General features: G+C 44.3%; 1 long non-coding RNA gene across 1 annotated transcript; it reads right to left on the reverse strand.

Moving 5' to 3' along the window:
* Positions 1 to 9,219: 9,219 nt before the first annotated feature.
* Positions 9,220 to 18,672, reverse strand: LOC139828704 (uncharacterized). The gene is made up of 2 exons (XR_011740619.1): positions 18,557 to 18,672; positions 9,220 to 10,059 (listed from the first exon to the last, which is right to left on the reverse strand). It is a non-coding gene; the product is annotated as an uncharacterized lncRNA (long non-coding RNA).
* Between the last annotated feature and the right edge of the window lie 1,169 nt (positions 18,673 to 19,841).

The raw sequence follows: 19,841 nt of genomic DNA on the forward strand, positions 1-19,841 counted from the left end.
CTTTTTAGGGAGAGGGTGGTAAACTTGAATCACTCAACACCACCTGGGCTATTCTGAAGTCATCACTCAGAGCTGCTGTGTTTTTCAGTTCTTTGCCTCTTCAGTAACTTGTGTGTGTTTTAAAGAACTTGGATATGGAAAAGACAATCCCTGGAGCTGCAACAATCTTCATATTTCAGTCTGGAAAACACTGGAAGTTTAATGCACTGGAGTTATTTTCATAACTCAGAAGGCCTGTTGCTTAAAAAGAAAAAAAAAAGGCAGGCATCTCAGACATCTAACTTAGAATGGCCATTTGTGAGTCAGTACTGTCTAACAACAGGATGGGGCAGCGTGGTGTTACAGACCCATTCACTGAATGCAGAAAGGTAACAACCATAAACAAACTTATCCTTGAAAGGGTAATAGATAGTGGGTTTTGGTTTTTTTACAAATGCCCTTGTATTTGCGTTTTTTTTAAAGAGGCAAGCCCAATGTGTCAGCTTTCATAAGGAAATAAAAACCTAATACCGTGTCTTAAGTAGTGGGCTGTGATACAAATGTCTCATCACCTGCCCTTATTTACTTGACCCACCCAAATTCAACCGTCTAATTTGTATTCTATGGATTCAATTTGGAATATTTGACTATGAATTAAATAATATTTGACTGTTTACCTAGTTTTGGGCACTGCCAATTTTTATTTTGTGTTTGTGGTTTTAGAGCCTTTTCTCCTTGCGGTCAATAGCTTTATTACTGAATGGAGGGACACTGAGCTGAGGTCCAGGGAAAATGCCTAGTCTGTTATTGACTGTAAAAGTGTATTTAATGGTTAGGTATTAAAAAGAATGAAAGGTTATTTCCTCTAAAATCTCTGTGCAACAGAATAAATCAGATAAATGGAAGCCAGACAATGGGCGGATTCCTAGAAATTATTTGCAAATACTATATTAGAATATGCAAGAGGGAAAATGACTCATTCTGGAATCTAAAGCAGTAAGAAGGACAACAGGGTTTTCCCCCATTTGACCCCCACCCTCCCCAAAATAAAGTCGTACAGGTTTTGCTCACTGATTCTTTTGCCAAGTGAGAGTATGTCTAACTGCAGCCACTCAGCTTTAATCTGGCCCAAGGAGATTCTGGCAAAAGTAAAACTGCAGTGATGCCAACTGTAATACAGATCAGCCGCCCATTTAGGCTCCAGAGCCTTCAATGATTAAGCTGCTTTTGGGTCCCTGGGCTGGTCAAATTTTAGCTACACGCACCTCTGAAGTGAAAGAACCGTTCCAAACTGAATTCTTTTTAGCATCTTCATTTCTCCTCTAAAAATCTGTCTTGATAATATATGGGAAATAACTGCTAGTTTAAGGGGCCGTTTTGAGAGCTGCCTTTTTGAAAATCCCGACACATGTTACAGCTTTATAGCCTGGAATGATGTTTTTTATACAAGAGGCCTTGAACTCTCTCTGGGCAGACCACTTTCCTATCCTCTTCAATGGAACGCTTTCATATCCTCAAAGCTCACATATTTCATGGTAATAAGCAATGGGATTTAACTGTGCTGAGACAATATGCCTGCTCTTTAACCTAGTAGAACAAAGAAGAGCTTTCCAAGCAAAAATAGTTAAGATAAAATGGAACTGGCGGGACATTTACTTTTTAGCTCTTGGGGGCAAAGTGGCAGGGTTTCCGAGACTTCAGATTTCTTAAATTTGGCTAAGAATTACACCAAGTATCACTGCATATGGACTACTGAACTTTATTAGGCTTGTTGCATAAATAGTTTATAAATTGACATACAACTAGAAGTAGAAGTTCATACAAAAATAACGGTATTATCCTGCCATAACATCCATTCACATTTAAACTTAATTCTTTTGATCCGTTACACAAATTTAAGAACAACTACCAAAGGCCATATTGGAGTCAACACCCAGGGTTCTTATTTGTCAGGCTCAAGACAGGACCGTGCTGTGCTGAAATATAGAAATTGCTGGCTGTTGTGTCCCCCGACCCCTTATTCTCTATTCAGCACTCATTTGAGCCTCACACAACCATTTCTGTTTCAACCATAGGAGTTTTCACAGTCTGAGCTCTGTAGGAGGAAAGTCAGAAACAAGTGAGAGGTCAACCATTTGGAATTAGCTACATCTTAGAGAAGTTTTGACCAGTATCACTTACTGGGGCATCACGTGGTAAAAGACATTTGCAAAATCCATTAACTGAGTAAAGAAGGGAACTGCAAGGTCTGCCAAGAGACCGCATGGCCCGTGAGCCAAGACAGTGATCTGGCATATGGGGGAAGCTCTACTCTTAAGGCCACATCTCAAATGGCTACACTTACTATTTTTTAAGTAGCGCATTGGTGCTAGGTCAAATAATCAAATGAAGCAATCTAACCCCCTTAACTGTGATTCTGATGCCTGTTGGTTTGTTTTATGGATAACTGTTATTACATAAAGTACTTCTTTGCATCGCACGTGCCCACCAACGCACAGATGTTCCATACAGCAGAGTTTCCCTGCCTCATCCCAGAACAGGGCATTCAGCACATGCACAGGGAAAACACAGCCTGACCTAGGGCCTGACTCACTATTTTTTTCCACCCTTTGAATGCACTCACCATAAAACAAGTGGCATCGGCCTGAGTTATATGCCAGGTGAGCCTAGAAGGACATACAATTTCCATAGGAAATATGAGGTGGCCACAGTGGAGATCAGCAAAGCACTCACCCTGGAGGATCCATCACTGCAAGAAAAAGTGCAGATGTGTCCTCTTAAGTGTGAATGTGCCTTCAAAAGTGAACTTGCTGACCAGCCAGAAAGCAAGCCTACAGACATGCCTGCAGGTATGGCATGGCCAGCTTGGCCTTGAATGCCCATCAGCTCCTTGGGTGATCTTCAAGCCATCTGTACCAACTCCTCAGCAGTGTTCCTCCACCTCCTGGGAAGTGGTCTTTGTGCCCCAAACAAAGTAGAAGGCAAAGCTTGTCAGCAGCACAAGTAGCATGGGAATTGAAGGGCAAGATAAATTCAGACATTTTCAGGTCCCTCACGCTTGCTTGTCATAGGCATGAAGAACACTCAGAGCTCAGTTTTTTTACTAATCATAGTAATAATATAAATGCTAGAAGGGAAAGTCTAGCGTCACTTTCTTCTTGCAGAAACTGTTCTAATTTCTTGCAAGTGCTGTGCAGGCAAGATCTCAGGATAGTCACTCTTATTCACCATTCTTTCTTTTTAAACTTCAAATGAGGGGAAATTAAAATTTTCCTCCATTTGCCAAAGAAAATAGCAGGTGTGCTTTGGGGACCTGGTAAGACAATTAAGTACCATTTTTAGCAGCTAGCATATCTGCTCATTTCAGCTAAAAAATTTACATCTTTATAAATAAGGATTTTATAAATTCAGATCTGAATAAAGATTCATCTTTTATCACTAAAAAAGTTTAAATCCAGTTCTATCATAGTCAATACAAATGTCCCTTTGAGGCAAAGGGAATGCTAGGAGAAAATTCACTTTGAGTGAGTAATTTCTGCACCAAGTAGTGGAGATGACACGTGGGTGCAGAACTTAATTCTTTCAGTGACAGACAGATCAACAGTTGGGAGAACAAAACCATGTATTTGTTGAGGCTGGCTCCTGTCTGCTGAGGGTGATAGTTTTCTGTAGCTTCCTGGATTTATGTATGGACTACTGATCCTGGTATTAACAGCTTTCCTGTCAAAAGTAATGAACTAAAATATATACACATTAAACATAATATGCATAATTTAGACATATATGTAGTACAGTATGTATTGTACATATTTTTCTTCAAACATATAGGCCTGGCTTGCAGCTAAACGGAGGGAGACCTGGAATTAAGTACAACACAGTAAACATAGGGCATCTGTTTCTTTTAATATATTAAAACCCTTACCTTTGAGGCAGAGGCCAGGCTTAGCTCCCCATCTCATTGTTCTCCCCTGTCTAAAGCTGAAACGTGGGATTAGTTCCACTCTCTGAATTCAATGCATAGCTAAGCTTACCTGATGTGACTTCAGGACAGCTACTCAGCAGGGAGGTTTGAAACCTAATAGTGGAACAGGAACAGAGAAACTACACAGCGACTACAGTGCACCAGCGTGTGAAAGCTGGAGCTGTCATTGCAGCCGCATGTCGATGTGGGAGCTGTGGACTGGCTCTTGGCAGCCACGCATGATGGAATCAGCTGCAGTTCCAGAAGAGGCTCGAACAGTATTAGTAAGGGAAGGACAAGAAACTCAGTGCCAGCATTTTGGAAAATCAGCTTGATTGGAAAGTTTACATTGCAAACACAGCAGTCTCTTCCAAAGTTCATGTTTTTTTCCAAGAGCATCCTTGTTTTGTTTCCTAAATGTTACAGCATAGGGAGGAAAAGAAAAGGGGCAGCAATGGCAAAAAGGAGATAAACCAACTCTAAGTGCAAGAGGCAGCTGTGAAAGTCACACCACAGTGTTCCAAACTCAAACAGCGGTGGCCATGCGCTGACTTCTGTCACCTCATCCCCTGCCAGACCTCACCTGGTATGTCAGAGGAAGGCTCAGAGTGAAAGAAAAAGCATGGAAAATCAAGGGAAAACACAAAACAGTGGAGAGCAGAGACAGGGAGTTTGTTTTCTAAAGCAGTGATCTCACTCCAACCTTTCCTTCACTGAATACGTCCACAGAGCTCTCTGTCAGCACGACAACCCAAACATAGTCCCCTTCAGTGATACGCTCCTGCCAACAGGACTTGTCTGCAGTTGAATGCCAGAGATTTTAGTTTGCTCAGACACAAAGGACTGGTGTGGAGACACAGATGGACAAAGGATTGAGTGACCTCTTGGGCACCACGAGCTCCCAGCCAAGGTGCCAGGCTGGTTTTGGGGAGCTGCATCTTCTTGTCATCTCAGCCAGTGGTATTGCAACCCCCATCTCTTATTTCTATTTTCCTCTTTCCTGAGGCATACAGGATGGGTGCTTAGTGGGATCACTAATTCAACTTTTCACTTTTAAATTATGGGGAAAACAAACCAAACCAAACAACAACAACAAAATGCACATGCACACAAAAAAGAGGAGAAACAACATATAGTTCCTATAAGAAATATGAGACGGCCACACTGCAGAGCAGCAAAGCACTTACCCTGGAGGATCAGTCACTGCAAGAGGACACATCTGCACTTTTCTTAAGTGTGAATGTGCCTTCAAAACTGAACTTGCTCATCAGCCAGAAAGCAAGCCTACAGATGTGACTGCAGGTACCGTGTGGTCAGCTAGGGCCCTGCGTGCCAATCAGCTCCTTGGGCGATCTTCAGGCCACCTGTAGCCTTAAACAAAAAAATACACACACGCACAAACAAACAAACAAGCAAGCACAACCCGCATCAGCAAAAACCAATACAAAACAAAACAAAAAACCACAAAACAAACAAAACAAAAACCAAGCCACTGAACTGAAGCAAAACCAACAAAAGACAGAACAACAAGAAAAAAGAATCAACCAACAAAGGCTGCTTTGCATCACTGCAAGATAGAAGCAAAGAATATACACCCCCAGCCTGCATTTGGCAAGGCTGGCATTCCGTTGTCACTTTGCTTTGAGCCAGACCTTTAGCTTTTACCTCCATCCTGTTGATTTTGAACCTCAATATTTCTGAACTGCAGCTGTGCAACTCCAGAGCCCTAACAGAGCTTTGCTGCTTTACACCAGTGGAGCATCCTTTCCTGAAGGCAAAGCTCAGGAGAACTCCAGGATGTAATGAATCCCATCCAGTTTCCAAACAACTATTCATTTTAAGGCCAGGATCTTTCAAACTCCCTGTGCTGCCACTCATTACCTGCCAAACCTTCCCACACTTGTGGACTGGAACAATACCAGAAGAGTTGATTAGAGTTAATAAATAACATGGGATGAAAACAAATTAGGTAGTAAATGGACCCTTGAGAAATTAGGAAAAAAAGCTCTATAGCCTTTCAACTTATTCATGATTTACTAGAAAGTTGTATAATGTAGCAGGCCTGAAAGCTAGCTAAAATGCTTCTCAGGCCAAAATATCCCAATTTGAATAGCTAAGTTGCATACTGAAAGCCTGGAGAACTGTTTAAAGTAAGCTAAAAAGAGAACTGACACTCTCCCTTCCCCTCACCCCAAACCTTTGATTAAAAAAGCAACAAAAATGCTAATCTTCTGTGGTTAAGCAGGAAGGCTTAAAAAGTGGCTAACAAACCACATGAATTATTCAGGGACAAGTTTACTGCTATTCTGCACACATCACCCCAGAATGTGAGCACAAAACCACACAAGCACAATAATTTCTATGCATGTTACAGTGATAAAATAGATTCAAATAACCTCCATTAATCGCATCAACATAATATAGCCTTTCTGGATCTTTAAGGATCCATAAGAGACGCTCTAAAAATGGATGGCGTGATCCCAGTCTGAACTGAACAGGTTTTATATACTGTACAACTCCAGTGGGACAAGTATTACTTTATGTTGAATACATAAAGTCAGAAGCAGCCCTATTCTTCAATCCAGTGTTGGGCAAACATCCAGGAGGATTGAAGATCAATAAGCTGATGGACTCATTTAGATTTTCCATGCTCATAATGACCACCATCTTCCCTAAAACCAGAGGAAACCTTGCAGGCTGAAGTCATATAAACACATGTGATCACATTTCTCTAGTAAGAAAGGGGAAGGAGGAACAAGCAGGGCTGTTTCAGAGCTGAATGACCAGAGCAATTGCCTAGATCTCAGCCCGTGGAAGGGAACATGTGCATTAAACTCACTACATGTGGGAGGCACTATCAGCCTCCTCAAGCCTACCCTTGACCCCATTTCCAGCCCAGGTACCTCACGGTCTTGCTGAGAGGCATCAGGATGCCTTTGGCTCTACTGTATCTTACTTTGCCACCCACAGGTCCACTGCTGCCATTCTGTGAACTCTTTGGCTTGCTGTGCAGCTTGCTGCCCTGTAGAGCTCATTAAGGAAGCAAGCTGTGGCCTGATTGGGGAAATCCAGGTAAGAGATTCATTAATTAACTTTTCTAAGAAGTTTGCATATGACCCAGCACCTCTGAAGCACAAGGTAGAGCACAGAACAGCAAGCCCCTAAAAGCATCTCTGAGCAAGCATCTACAGGACCAGGGATCACACAGAGCCATATCAGCCTGACTCCAAGTTGCTGAAAGCCAGCACCCTCAGAAACAACCACGTAGACTTGCGTACATATTAGTAGCTCTGCAGAGGACTGACTTTTACCCCAACACACATAAGACACTCCTGGCATTTTGCATAAGTCCATGATTCTCAGAGTGCTGCAATACTTGCTGCCCTGTTAAGGACCCTCTAGGGCCAGAAAGCCCCTTTATTGTCACTGATACCTACACAGCTGTGACTATAATCTCAAGGGAGATAACCTGGTGCTGGTCTCACAAAGAGAATCACACATCAGGTTGACGAAGAGACCAACATGGTAGCGAACAGCAATGCTGTTAACTGCACAGCTGTGTGCAATGGTTTGTTTTCTGTCAGTGGGTTTTGGGAGGGATAGGAAGCATAAAAACAGTCACGCAGAAGCTCAGTTATGAAAAATCAGAGGCAAAGCTTCCAATTGAACACATAGCAGCCGAGCTAAAATTATAGGTGACAATTACTGTAACTTGATTAGGCACAATAGCAAATTCACTTCCCTAAATCACTTTCACAACTCTCCTAGGAGGTCTGAAACATGTAGTATATGAGGTTCATTTAATTTCTAATGTAGTAATTATCACTACTGAATAAAAAAAAAATAGCGGTGACAGACCCAGGAAATAAATTTAACACTTGAGGTTTTAATAAAATTTTTATGTGCAACCCCGTTGGTTAGAAATTGTTTAATCAATCTTATCTGGTTCACAGACTTTCTGCTGAGCTTTTTCTTCATGTTATTACAAGGCAATATGCTGCAGCACCTTCTTAGCATCCCAAGTTGCAGAGCTTAAATGCTCTTGCTATGCAAAGGCAGCGCAAGCTTCTCTTGCGATTGTGAACACCCACAATTTTGATCACGTGCTGCCTGTTGTTTTCAGGTTATGCAGCCGATTGTAAGTGCTGTTAACTCGAGACCAGGGTCCAGCCCGCTCTACCTGGCTGCTGTAATAGGGTCTGTGCTCTAGATGATTACTTATTTCTGTGGCAGAGGTATCTAGTGAGCTTAATCGGGTTTTCAGGATATTAGTGTGTAGGAGACACGGCCAGTCCTTTCTGAAGGGGCCTTGAGTTCCAGCCTTTAGTATAAATAACACTTTTGAGGGTTATCCATCCCAGCCCCTCGTGTCCCCCCTGGCTCATCCCATCTGCAATGAGCACACCTGGAGGCCAGTCCAGCGGTTTGCTCAGGGGTAGTGGCTGCAGATAAAGAAACTAAGTCTGCGACCCACAACTACTGGCAATTTTGAGATTTCTCCAACTCCACAGGCTTTGCTTAAAATTTGAGTTTTCCCAAGCTCCTGGGCACAGGTAGGGAAAGCGGAACACAGATCTCCAGTCCTGCTACTTGCAGGGTCACTGCCCTGCGTTAAGTTAAGCTGAAATGGTTTGTTTCTGTTTGCAGTGTGAGTAGCAGAGAGATTAAAATGCAGTTACTAGTATCTAAGAGAAAAAAGCATTTCAGCAGGAGTCCTGGCCTGTTTCAGTATTTCTCTTACTTAACCTAAAAACTCCATCTCCACTGTTGAACAAAATTACTGCCAGGCTGCTTAAAATGCTCACTATTTTAAAGCGTGCCAATATGAGTTCATTAGTGCCATTTTAACTGGGCATCAGTACCATTCACAAACAGAAGGAGCGTGGCCAGGCAGCCTGGCCAGCGCAAACAGGAGCCGGCAGCGCTCACTTGGCTTTCTCCATTTTTGTCCATCAGAAACAGGTCCTCCCCCTGCCAAGGGGCTTCAGCTCCGCTCTTTCTCTTTGCCCAAACACACTGAACAATTGATCATCCATGCTGTTGTTTTGTTTTGGTTGGTTGTTTTTTTCTTTCTCTGTTCACAGTTAGTACATTAATAATTCCTGGAGTGACCCAGTGGCTAACAGGTAAATTTATAGCCCTTAAATCAGTAAAATAAAAACACAAACCAAACCAATAAATATTTGGTGTCATAATAAACAAAACTCATTCAGGAAATTAAAGCACTTCAACACGATAATTCAAAGTGAGAGAACAAACTGCTGCCCAGAGAATTAATGTAACTTTTTTCAAATTATTTATTTCAAGGAAAAGTGTGGAGTAAGCAATATTTTGTCCTGCTGGATGTTGGTGTGGTTCATCACATGTCCTGAAAGTCTTCTGAAACGCAGCCAGCCAAATCAAGACATCTTCATCTGACCTGTGAGGATCTCCGCTATGCAATGATGTAGCCAGCACTGTCCAACTTCCTCCAAAGCCTCTTGAGACCAAGGGTCAAAGATGTGGGATCCCACAAGTCCTGAGTGATCAACTGAGAGCCCCTCAGAAAACAGATTGTTAGGAGTCACTCTGACCAGGCACCCCAAAATCCCCATGGCCTTCAAAAATCCTAATCTTTGCTTGCACTTGTCAATGCAGCAGCAAAGCCATCAAGTCATGACCAAATGATTAATTAAAGCACAACTGAAGATAGGAATTTTCTTTCTTGACTTTTTGAGTTGGAGTTTGTGTGTCATTTTGACACACTAAACTACAGCATATAGATACTTGGTGCAATGATATTTTGACAGCCCATATGGACGCTGAGCGAGCCTCAGCAAAGGATTGCACAGAGGGAAAGTGTCCTCGAAATATCTGGGATGCAGAGAAACCCTTGCCCACCTCTTGGCTCGGAGCTGGCAGTGCTGCTGGGAACTGAAGGCCACTGCTGCCATCTGGTGTCACTGTCACCCGACGGAGGAGAGCTGAGATGTTGCAGGCTGGAGCTGTGTTCACTCCAGATGGATAAATGAGAGGTGACTTGGTCCCAGACGTTGAGGAAGGATGAAGTCTTTGCTGGCAAAGAGAAGCTCTGCACATCCAAGCTGTCCATCTTTGTCTAAAAGGAACCAGCTGTGTGACTGAAGATAACAGAAGGAGATGTAAGAAAGGAGAAGAGAAATTGCTTAGGCGGCTTTTTGGTGGGAAGAGGCACAATCTAACAGTGTGAGCTACGGATCAGCAGCTGTGGTTATCCTGCTGCAGCAGAGCCTGGGGAAACGCTGGGGAAGGGGGAGGTTTGCAGAGCTGTGGAGCAGAGCGGGAAGTTCACGTCTCTGGGAGCTCAACCTGGAGCCATGTGGGAATGAGGAGGCAGCGGCTCAGGCACGATTAGGTCCTCCAAACCTCGGTCTTAAGTAATTTTATGTATGAGGGCAACATTCCCTGAAGGCTAATACATATTCACATTGGGGAAAGGGACCATTTAGAAGAGTGGGTGTTGCTTTCACAGCTGCTTGTTGTTGTTCAGCGTTTTCCTGATCTATCTTTTGTGTGTTTGCCGACATCCAGATGCCCTACAAGCCCTGGCCTTGTACCACGGCGTCTCCTTCACTAAAAGACTGCATTCATATGAACATCCACTTTTATGGCCCATGGGGCAAGTCCTGCTCCCCGCTTCATCCCAGAGTGCTGACCACTGTGGCAGAATGTGCTCTCTGTGGTGACAAGTTTAAATTTCAAACCCACTTTCTTCCAGGCTGCCTGAGCAGCATTTGTCATATGGGGCTGGAGAAACCTGAACTGGAGACAGCATTTGGGGCTGAGCAGGATACTTTGCTGCTGGGGACAGTGGGCACAGAGTGCCATCCCAGCTGTGGGAGGCCAGACACAGCACTGGGTGCCACCATGGTACCCTGCTCCCTGCAAGCACACACACAACTGCTCGCAACGCGGGGTCATTTTGGAGCCAGCCAGGGGACATTAGTGTTATTAATTAGGTGACCATCTCAAGATGTCTCATGCAATTTCTCCTGACTGTGCTGCATCACTGTGCGTCTTTTCATCAACTCAACTCCCAGGAAAACAAAATAAATGGTGGTGATCTGTGAAAAAGCTTCTTTGCATTTGCCATTGGCATGAGAGCTTGCAGGGCTGCGTCCTGGAGGTGCCCGTGCATGTCTCCATGGGAGCTCCCCCTTGTGCACCAACATGGGCCTTGGGGAAGGATCAGGCTCCGGGGAGCACCAGGGACCCCCTCTGCATCCCTGGGGCCAGCTAGCTGATGGGTTCATTTAAGCCTTGGGTGCTCCTGAGAGATAAACCTTGGCAAGAGCCAGGCAAGCAGGGGTGATGTGTTTCTGATTTATAAGAAGTGTTTCTGGTACATGAAGGAGTGATTTATTTTAAAGGGATCAGGGACAAAGGAGATGTTTGTGCCTCTTGTCACCACAAAGGACAATCTCTCTTGGCTAGTTATTGAACAGACACTGCTCATGGATGCTGCAAGACCCAGGTGACATCCCAAGAGGGGCAGCCCGTGGCCTCCTATTCCCTCAGGAGACAATTATACTCAGTAGGGCATCAAGCCAACAAGCCTAGATATCAATTTTTTAAGTGACAGCAATAGAAGGACTCACTCATCAAGATCCCTTTTGCTGTCTACAGGTTGGAAAGCCACAGTTTCTTGCTGAACTCCACAGCACTAAAAGCAGCTGAATCAATTCACCAGCAATTACAGATCCAGGGCACAGATTTGCAACAGGAGAGATGCTTCAGGATCTCTCCTGAGGAGTAGTGATAAAGCTAATTGTAAGGCTATTTCCTAAATGTTATTGTCCTGGATGCTCACTTTTCCTGCCCATTCCCAGGCCTTCAGTCTGCTCAGCAGCGGTTCACACCTGCATTACAGCCTTTCCACAGCCCAGTATTTGGTCCAGGCAGCTTCACAGGAGAAAGTCCCAGTTGTTGGGGCTGTTGTCCATCTCAGCCTCTGCAGCAGAAATCTGCTTTAAGACCACTTTTCTCAGAGGCACAGTGATACCTAGTTATGCCACCCCACTCATTAGACATGGTAATGGCTCAAGTTCCTTTTTTAAGTAGCAGTCAACGGTGCCTTTTAGCAAAAACTCCAAAGGGGCTGAGTTTCAGACCTCATGGACAGGCAGGCACCCCCCACATTGTCTCTAGGTTTGGATAGCTGTATGGTAATGATAATCAGGGGTTTGGTCCTCAAATCTCACTTGTCCTCAGGGTTTTGTCAGCCACGTAGCCACACAGACATATCTGTGCACTTGCATAGGCATAAATTAAGGGACATAGTAGCAGTGGTTTAACCCTGCAAGGACTTAGACACGGGCTTGATTTTACACATGGTGAAGAGTGGGTGGGAGGATGATAAGTGGGGATTAGGATGTTGGCCGGGGCTATGGGAAGAGCTGTGTTCACTTCCTTGCTTTGGCAAAAAACTCCTTTGTTGTTCTGAGCAAATCACGTAGTGCCTTGAAGTCTCATGGGAGTATAATGTTAAATTTCATCATGGGATTCAAGTGCAAAACTAATGGGGCAAGAGGGAACGCGGTGCAAGAGAGAACGTAATTCAAGAAGCAGATGGGCTTAGAGGGGACTGGAAAACCGAATAACCTAGACAACCTGATGCAGACTAGTTAAACCATGGAGCTGCTTCTAGAAAATTAAAAATGTATCTCCTGGGAGAGTAAGTGTGGATAGAAATGGGGGTTTGCATTCAATTCTCAGCTGCCTTTTGCATCATCCTAAATCTCAGTGTGGCCAGTTCCCTGCAGCACCCCCAGCAAAAGGGTCCAAGCAGGATCCAGTGCCACAGTCACAGGGGTCCCCATGCTGTCTTGAATCTGACAGAACCATGGAACCCCAAGAAGTAAATATAAAATTTTCCAAAACCTTCCACTTGCTGCAGTTCTTGTTCTTCAGTCACTACCCCATGAAAAAAGATCCACAAGTTAAGCATGAAATAAAGCCAGCAGTAAGGGAATAATAATTATTTGATCAGCTCCCAGGGTATCAAATAGCAGTAAATTGAGCTTCAGCTAAAAAGCAGTTTTCAGTGTCATACCACTACATTTCCAAAGCTAATTTAACTATTCCATTAAAAAATGAAAACATATTCAAATGAAAACACCCATAAGATATGAAAGGGAGGCAAAAAAAGCCTTGTTGTAGAAAGGACACGAAATGCATCAGTAATTTCCGATCAGGCTACAGTTCCCTTAACTGACCATGACAGTCAAAGATGAAATAGAAATTTCTATATCAAACAGGAACACAAAGGAGAGCTGACCTTTGATCAAATGTCTGTTTGTAGTTTTGACAGGGAAATTTGCATTAAAAGAATTTATGCTGGACACTTACAGCAGAAGTTAACTCCCAGCATGTAAAGGAAGAGAGAGGTCAAACCATCCTTAAACAGCCTGTCAGATGAAAGCCACGCTCTCCTCGCTGCAGAGCTGTGTGAAGTTTCGAGCCATTCAGGCTCTTTCTGAAAGCCCAGTGCTGCGGGTTTTGCGATGTGATTTTTCAAAGCAGTATTTATTCAGGGGTGGGAAAAACCTTTTTCAAGCCAACAAAGGCTTTCTCACACAAAGAAAACCCACTTTTAGCATAGCAGCAGAAGGCATAGAAAAAAAATCAAAAAGCACCAATTAATTATAATATTTAGACTATAGGCTTAGCTGATCTTCCTTGTTTTCCAGGAGGAAAAGAACAAAAGGAAAGCAGGCTGAGAGGGAGGTCTGGGTCTGTTTCTTCATCATTGGCCCCTTCCTAAGAGCAAATGGAAGATCGCAGCAGTGGTACTGTCTGTAAGGTGGCAGGTGTTGAAATGTTCAGCCAAGAAATATCAGTTGAACAAGGTATTTTGAGGTGGCTACAAAAATAACTAGAGGAATTTCTCAAAATCCGCAGGAAAAGAGGGATTTTTTTTTTATCTTGTCAGGAAAATCACTGCTGTTTATTTGAGCTATCACTACAAATGGCACAATAACAGTCATTTTTATACAGGTTTTCACGAAAGGTCCCACACTGTGCAGCTGCTTTACCAGGTTCCTTTAGCAGATTATGCCCTCCCTCATACATATGATAATTTATTGGATTGTGTCCTTTTTTTCCTTACACTTATTTCTTTAATATTTCCGCGGCTGCCCAGTTTCCTCACAGTCTGGATTTTGCAGCCCTTAGTTTCACTCCTCTTTTTTCCCCAGTAAGGACTGCAGGACTGTGATGGATTTTTGGATGCTTCCATGTCTCCCTCATCAGAGGTCCTGTACTGTGGTTCATACTGCAGCAATAACCACTTACATGCCACGGTCTATTTGCAATCACAGACATACTTAGTTTGTTAATTAAAGGTATCACTGAAGATCTCCTGCATTTCCCCAAAGGGTCCCCTATGCCTTTTTTTTTTCCTTTTAACTAGAAGTTAATACCTATCGCTGCTTGCCCAGTGGGAATGCTTTCCAGCTGGCTGCGAGATGCCGTGTGCAGCCCAGCCGAGCATCCTGGATCTGGCCAGGAGAGGTCAGTGAACACACACACAGAGCCCACAATTTCTAAATTTAGCAATAAAACCATTGTATTTAATGAAAATAAGCATTTGACAGTTTCAAGCTCCAGAAATAGGAAGCATTGTCCCCTGGTACCTGAGGCTGGTACCAGAGTCAGTGCAAGATGCCCTTTGAGGGATGCATCAAGGCATCAACATGGCCTGAATCAGCAGGAGCTGGCAGCTGATCAGAGCTTAGCAAACCCTCCAGATGTGCTCCCTGGACCAGCAGCTGCTTCAGCCTTTCCCAATCACTCAACTTGTTATCCTCCAAGACAAAAATCTCAGGAGCGAGGCTATACAATTTGAGTATGAGGTCCTGCTAGGGCTGCCAGCAGTGACAGTGAATACCTCACCCAGTGTCTCCAGGTGCCAAGTGCCCTTGGAGAGAAAAACACTGAACGCTTTGGGAATACTTTTAGTTGCAGGTGAGACATCTCCAACTGACACATTTTCTGTTGGACAGTCTTTCGACTTCCCTCTCTACCTCCCAGTTAATTGACTTGCCAGGGCACCAACATCCAGTGTTCGGTGACAGTAACAGTGGCCTCCATGCTGCAGGAGGGACTCAGTGACACCAGGAGATTCCCTCCAGAGAGGGGTGGAAGTGGGAAGAGAAACTGGGCTGGAGTTTTATAATAACAGCTAAGTAGCCAAGGTTTCTCTGCTGCACCTTGTCCTTGGAGTCACTAGTATCATTCCTAGTTCAATTAAGTTTGTGGATTTTGAGGACTCTCCATCCGTTTCCTGAATCTATTATAGTGTGCTGTTTCTTTCAAATAGTCACAGTCTTGATGTTTTCCTCTCACTGTGGTTTGAGCTCTAGTTACAAGTTTTTTCTTTAATAGACTTCAGTTTGAATCAGGCATCTAGCTTGGTCACCAGTGCAACACAATCAACACAGGCTCTTTCTTCCAGTGTGGGGCCCTTTATAGGATGGGTTACAATCATGTTGAGACTTTAACATATTTAGGTAATAAACAGTAGATACATGCTGATACCAGGAACACACACACCCCTATCCTGGGGACTGCCAGAATATTAAATTATTGTTTAGGAAGTGGTGTGAAAGGCTTCTGTTGGGAGCAGGTGCACAGCTCAAATACTGTTGTGGTATTCAGGTTAGAAAATAAATCTTCTGGTAAGAAGCTTACAGAAAAATAATTTCCAGCACCCAGAAAGAGTGAGGATGGGACTTGTGACTGAATTAAACCTTAATTAAATCTTAGAGGGGAGGATCGGGGCTCTGATCCCCATAAGCAGCACAAGCAGACTTGCCTTCCCCGTCCTCTTTCTGCTGCTTCCTTCGTGGTCAGCAGAAAAACTTCAGCTGAGCAACTTCAGCTGCTTTTCCTGCTACTTGGAAACTAGTAGTGTCTCATTTCAAGCAGGTATTATCTGAATTCATTTGAGCGATATCATTTCATGCCAGCAACAAATCTTGTTCTCAAACTCCAGCTATTGGAGCTGCCATACAAGAAAGAAATACAAGCCCTAGTCCACCTGCTTCTTTACCCCAGGACAGGGGGTTTCATGCTGTGACCTCTGTACAGGGACCTTAGGAATGGTGTAAATGGTACTTGGAGAAAAACTCATATTCAAGCAAGTGAGAGCCTTCCAGAAACCCCAGGACTGGGTTGTTTATCGCTGGAAGTCATCTTTTATGAGTCTGGAAGAGCCTCCACTTGCTCCCGGAGGCCTGGGCAGGCACAAGAGTGAAGGAAGCCACATCCTGAGCATCCTAAGCTGCTGCAGCTGATTCCCTACTGTAAGCAAAGAGAGAAACTTAGGGCTGAGAAATTACTGCAGTGCTTGGAAGGTGAAGTCTGAGTTTAATGGCTAAAACTTTTCCATAATAAATGCATTTCCACCCTGGTTCCTCACTGTGAGCTAAAAGAAACCAAAACTGACTTACTTGCTGACCTCAGCAACCAGAGATCTTGCTGTTGCAGGAAAGCAAAACCATCTGGAGCAGAAGGCTGGGAAGGGTAAAGCTACCCAGGGCTAGGGCAGCTTTCTGAAACAAACTGTATAAAACTACAGGAAAAGAAGGAAGTGCTGCTTAAAAGACAAACAAACAAGTATAAAACAAAACAAAAACAAACAAAAACCGCAACAAACAAACAAAAAGGAACAGAAAAAGGAGCATTGCACTGAAGAAGCAGTCAACCAAGCTATGTTTAGGACATGGAGCAAAGTGTTTCTTCTTAGTAGGCAGGTGGAGATGGAAGCAGGCTTTGCCTCCAGTGCTTTGCAGACAACAAGAAATCACAAGCAAGAGAAGGTGGTGGCCATTGTGGCCAGTAGTCACCCTGCACAGGCTATAATACATCACTGTTAATTAGAAAGCAGGATGCCAAGTCATAAAAATCCAGATGTTCAAATAATACACATGCGCATAGCCTCAGCCATGAACATTTTACAAACTGAAGAGCACAGCAAAAGCAAAGCATTCTGTCAAGAGCAGCTGATCTGAAATCAAAGAGAAAATTGCTCAGACAACTTGTACTTGAGTTTTTAACTCAAGTACAAGTTGTCTGAGCAAGACCAGATTACAGCTGGGAGAAACAGGCCGTCATTGCTGCACATGCAGTGGAAGGATCTGATAGGGAAGCAAAGCAAAAGGCGAATGCCATTTCCCCAGAGTGAGAAATATTCAGAGGAGGATTTCTGCTTTAGATTTGTCAAAAGTGTCTTAAGTTGACAATGACTCTCACTTATTTGGGGACTGGAGAAAATTAAATCTGCTGTTCTTGTGCTGCAGAACAAGAAGGAACCATGAGGGAAGGTGTCAGAGCAACTTCACCTCTCGTACTGCTTCTATCAGAGGAGTGAAAAGAGCAAGCAGGAGAATTTGAGCTCTCAGAGGTTGACGTGAACAAGTCCATCAGGTCTGGGGGACAGTTCTCCTCACCACACAGAGGCTGGGGCTGGTCAGGCAGGAGCCCACCTGGCCCTGCCGTTACCTGTGAGCTCTTGTCAATCCACCCTCTCTCATCCACCCCAAACAAGCCGTTGGAGATGAACCCACAGGCCCACGCTGCCTCCCTTGCTGTCCCAGGAGAGTGGCAGTGCATTCAGTGTGCAGGGACCTGGGGAGTCCAGGACAGACAGACCCCCATACTTCCCCTTTCAGTATCTCCAGGCAGATCTGGGTGGAGGAAGAAACTGCACCTCCCTCCAGTTAACCAAACCCCCAGAGCCATTCCCGAAATCCCTCGTGCACACCACAAGCAGGTTCTGTGGGTTGGGTGCAGGGGGGCAGTGTCCATGACCAGCAGCTCTGTAGCTGGTGACAGGAAGCTCAGAGCAGTTTATTTTTGGGGGTGAGCTTACCCAGCTCTTAATATTCAAATATTTCACTCAGTGAGGTGCTGCCTGCTCTTCTCCCATGCCCTAAGTACTATCTGTGGTTTGGTTTGCAATCCAAAGCCATAGGAGCTCTGAGTGAGAACAGAGAGCTGTGTCCATCTTATTTCAAGTGCAGCCTTCTGCCTCCATAGAGGCACATCAGGAATCCTTCCAGCACTGACGAGAAGCAAATGAAGTTCACAGGAGGTGGAAGGAAGCGGGTGGCCTTCTGGCCCGGCCATCCTTCCCTCCTCCACCACCATGACAGGGACAGTGAAGCCGAGGCAGTGTCACAGCTGCTTTCAAGTCCTGCCAGCACTGTCCCCATGGTCCCAGCTTCCTCTGGGGAAGAGGCGGTGGGTCAAGGGGCCCTTCACGCTCCAGCACCATTCCTGGAGACAGAACTGGGGCTCAGCACCCCTTGGCAGGGTGGTGTACCTACTGGTGGGACTTGTCCCCAATCCATCCCCTATTGCAACCACTGAAAGCATTTTATTTTCCTCCCCTGGATGGTCCTTGGCTGCATCAGCTCTTTTCCTTGCACTATTAGGAAGGCGGCCAGAGACTATCATCACATAGAAGAGGTTCCAAATAACCTCAAAAATGAAAGATTTCCAGCACACAGACCCATAAGCACCCGTTGAGAAAAGCTTCATTATTCCAGAAAACATTCAAGGACACACTTAAGCCCCACTGAAGCTTGTGCTCACCTGCAGAGAAGCCACGTTCCCAGGGCAGAATGTGCAAAGATATCTCCTGATCCATGGATGGTATTTCCAGCCTTTTTTTTTTTTTGGTTCAATTTTTCCATTATTTCATTGCTATCAAATTGAACTGAGCTCGAACAACCCTCAGTCTCTCATCCTGCTGTTGTACACCGCAAAAGTCCCATTCAGAGCTCGGCCAGGGCAGCCACAGGTATTGCACAGGTCAGCTGGAAAGGAGGGAGAGCATCAGAGAACCAAAACAGATGCATTTTGTAAGGAAAGCTGGCATGCTCCTTGTGCTTTGCGAGAAGCAGGTTCACCTGGAGGAGCGCAGAAAGCTGAACCCCTGCCAGAGGAATAATCTGGTAAACTTCCTAATGAATATTTCTGCAACACAAAGTCTCTTTGTGGATTTCAATTAATCTAAAACACATTCATTAATTCATAGCAAAGAATTGAATTATATTTTGTTGCTGACCTCCATGTTGTTTGTCTGTAACTAGATTTCCCCTAAAAGGCAGCAGTGCTATTTAATCATAATGCCAACCTTTGGATCTACTTCAGTAGCAATTACCCTGAGCTTTGACTTTGATATAATTTATAATTCCGAACACATCATAAATAACTCTTTCTTCTCCTTTCAGTGTGGCTGTGTGAATGTGCGTGAACCCATGGAAATACGAATTGCTGCCCGTTTATCCCATTCAGGCTGCGTGAGTGAATGTTGCTGCCCCAGCCACATGTCCCCGGTCACCCCAGTCTACCCCATGGGAACACTTTCCTGTTCCTGTGGTTTGAGATGCACAATGTCTGTGTTTGTCATCGAGCTCCACCAGCAGCACCACCAAGCAGAGCAGTCCCAGAGGTCACATAAGATGGACCACAACCAGCCTGCGGACCACAGCTGAGAACCTCCCAATCCAGGACATGGCCATTCACTTTCCTGGGACTCAATGCTCAATTATATTTTTAAAAGGAAGAAACTTTAAGAAATATTTACTATCCTAACTGCTTGTGTAATAACCATCCTTATCCCTTAGACTTACTAGGGTGCTGCCATTCAGTTAATGGTGAGAAATCTTCTTGACTCTTTTCTGTACTTTTCAACAAAGCATTATTTTTTAAATGCAGACTGGTTCAGCCCCTTGCTTAGAGGCAGAATAAAGATTAGTTTAGTGCAGGTTTCAGTTAGGAAGAGCCCAAAGATAAAGTCCAAAAGCCAGCATTATGGGATTCCCAAATACCCTAATACATTTAAATACAGATTATCAAAAGTTCCATGAGATTT

Source organism: Patagioenas fasciata, chromosome 10, assembly GCF_037038585.1.
Source record: "Patagioenas fasciata isolate bPatFas1 chromosome 10, bPatFas1.hap1, whole genome shotgun sequence".
NCBI lineage: Eukaryota > Metazoa > Chordata > Aves > Columbiformes > Columbidae > Patagioenas > Patagioenas fasciata.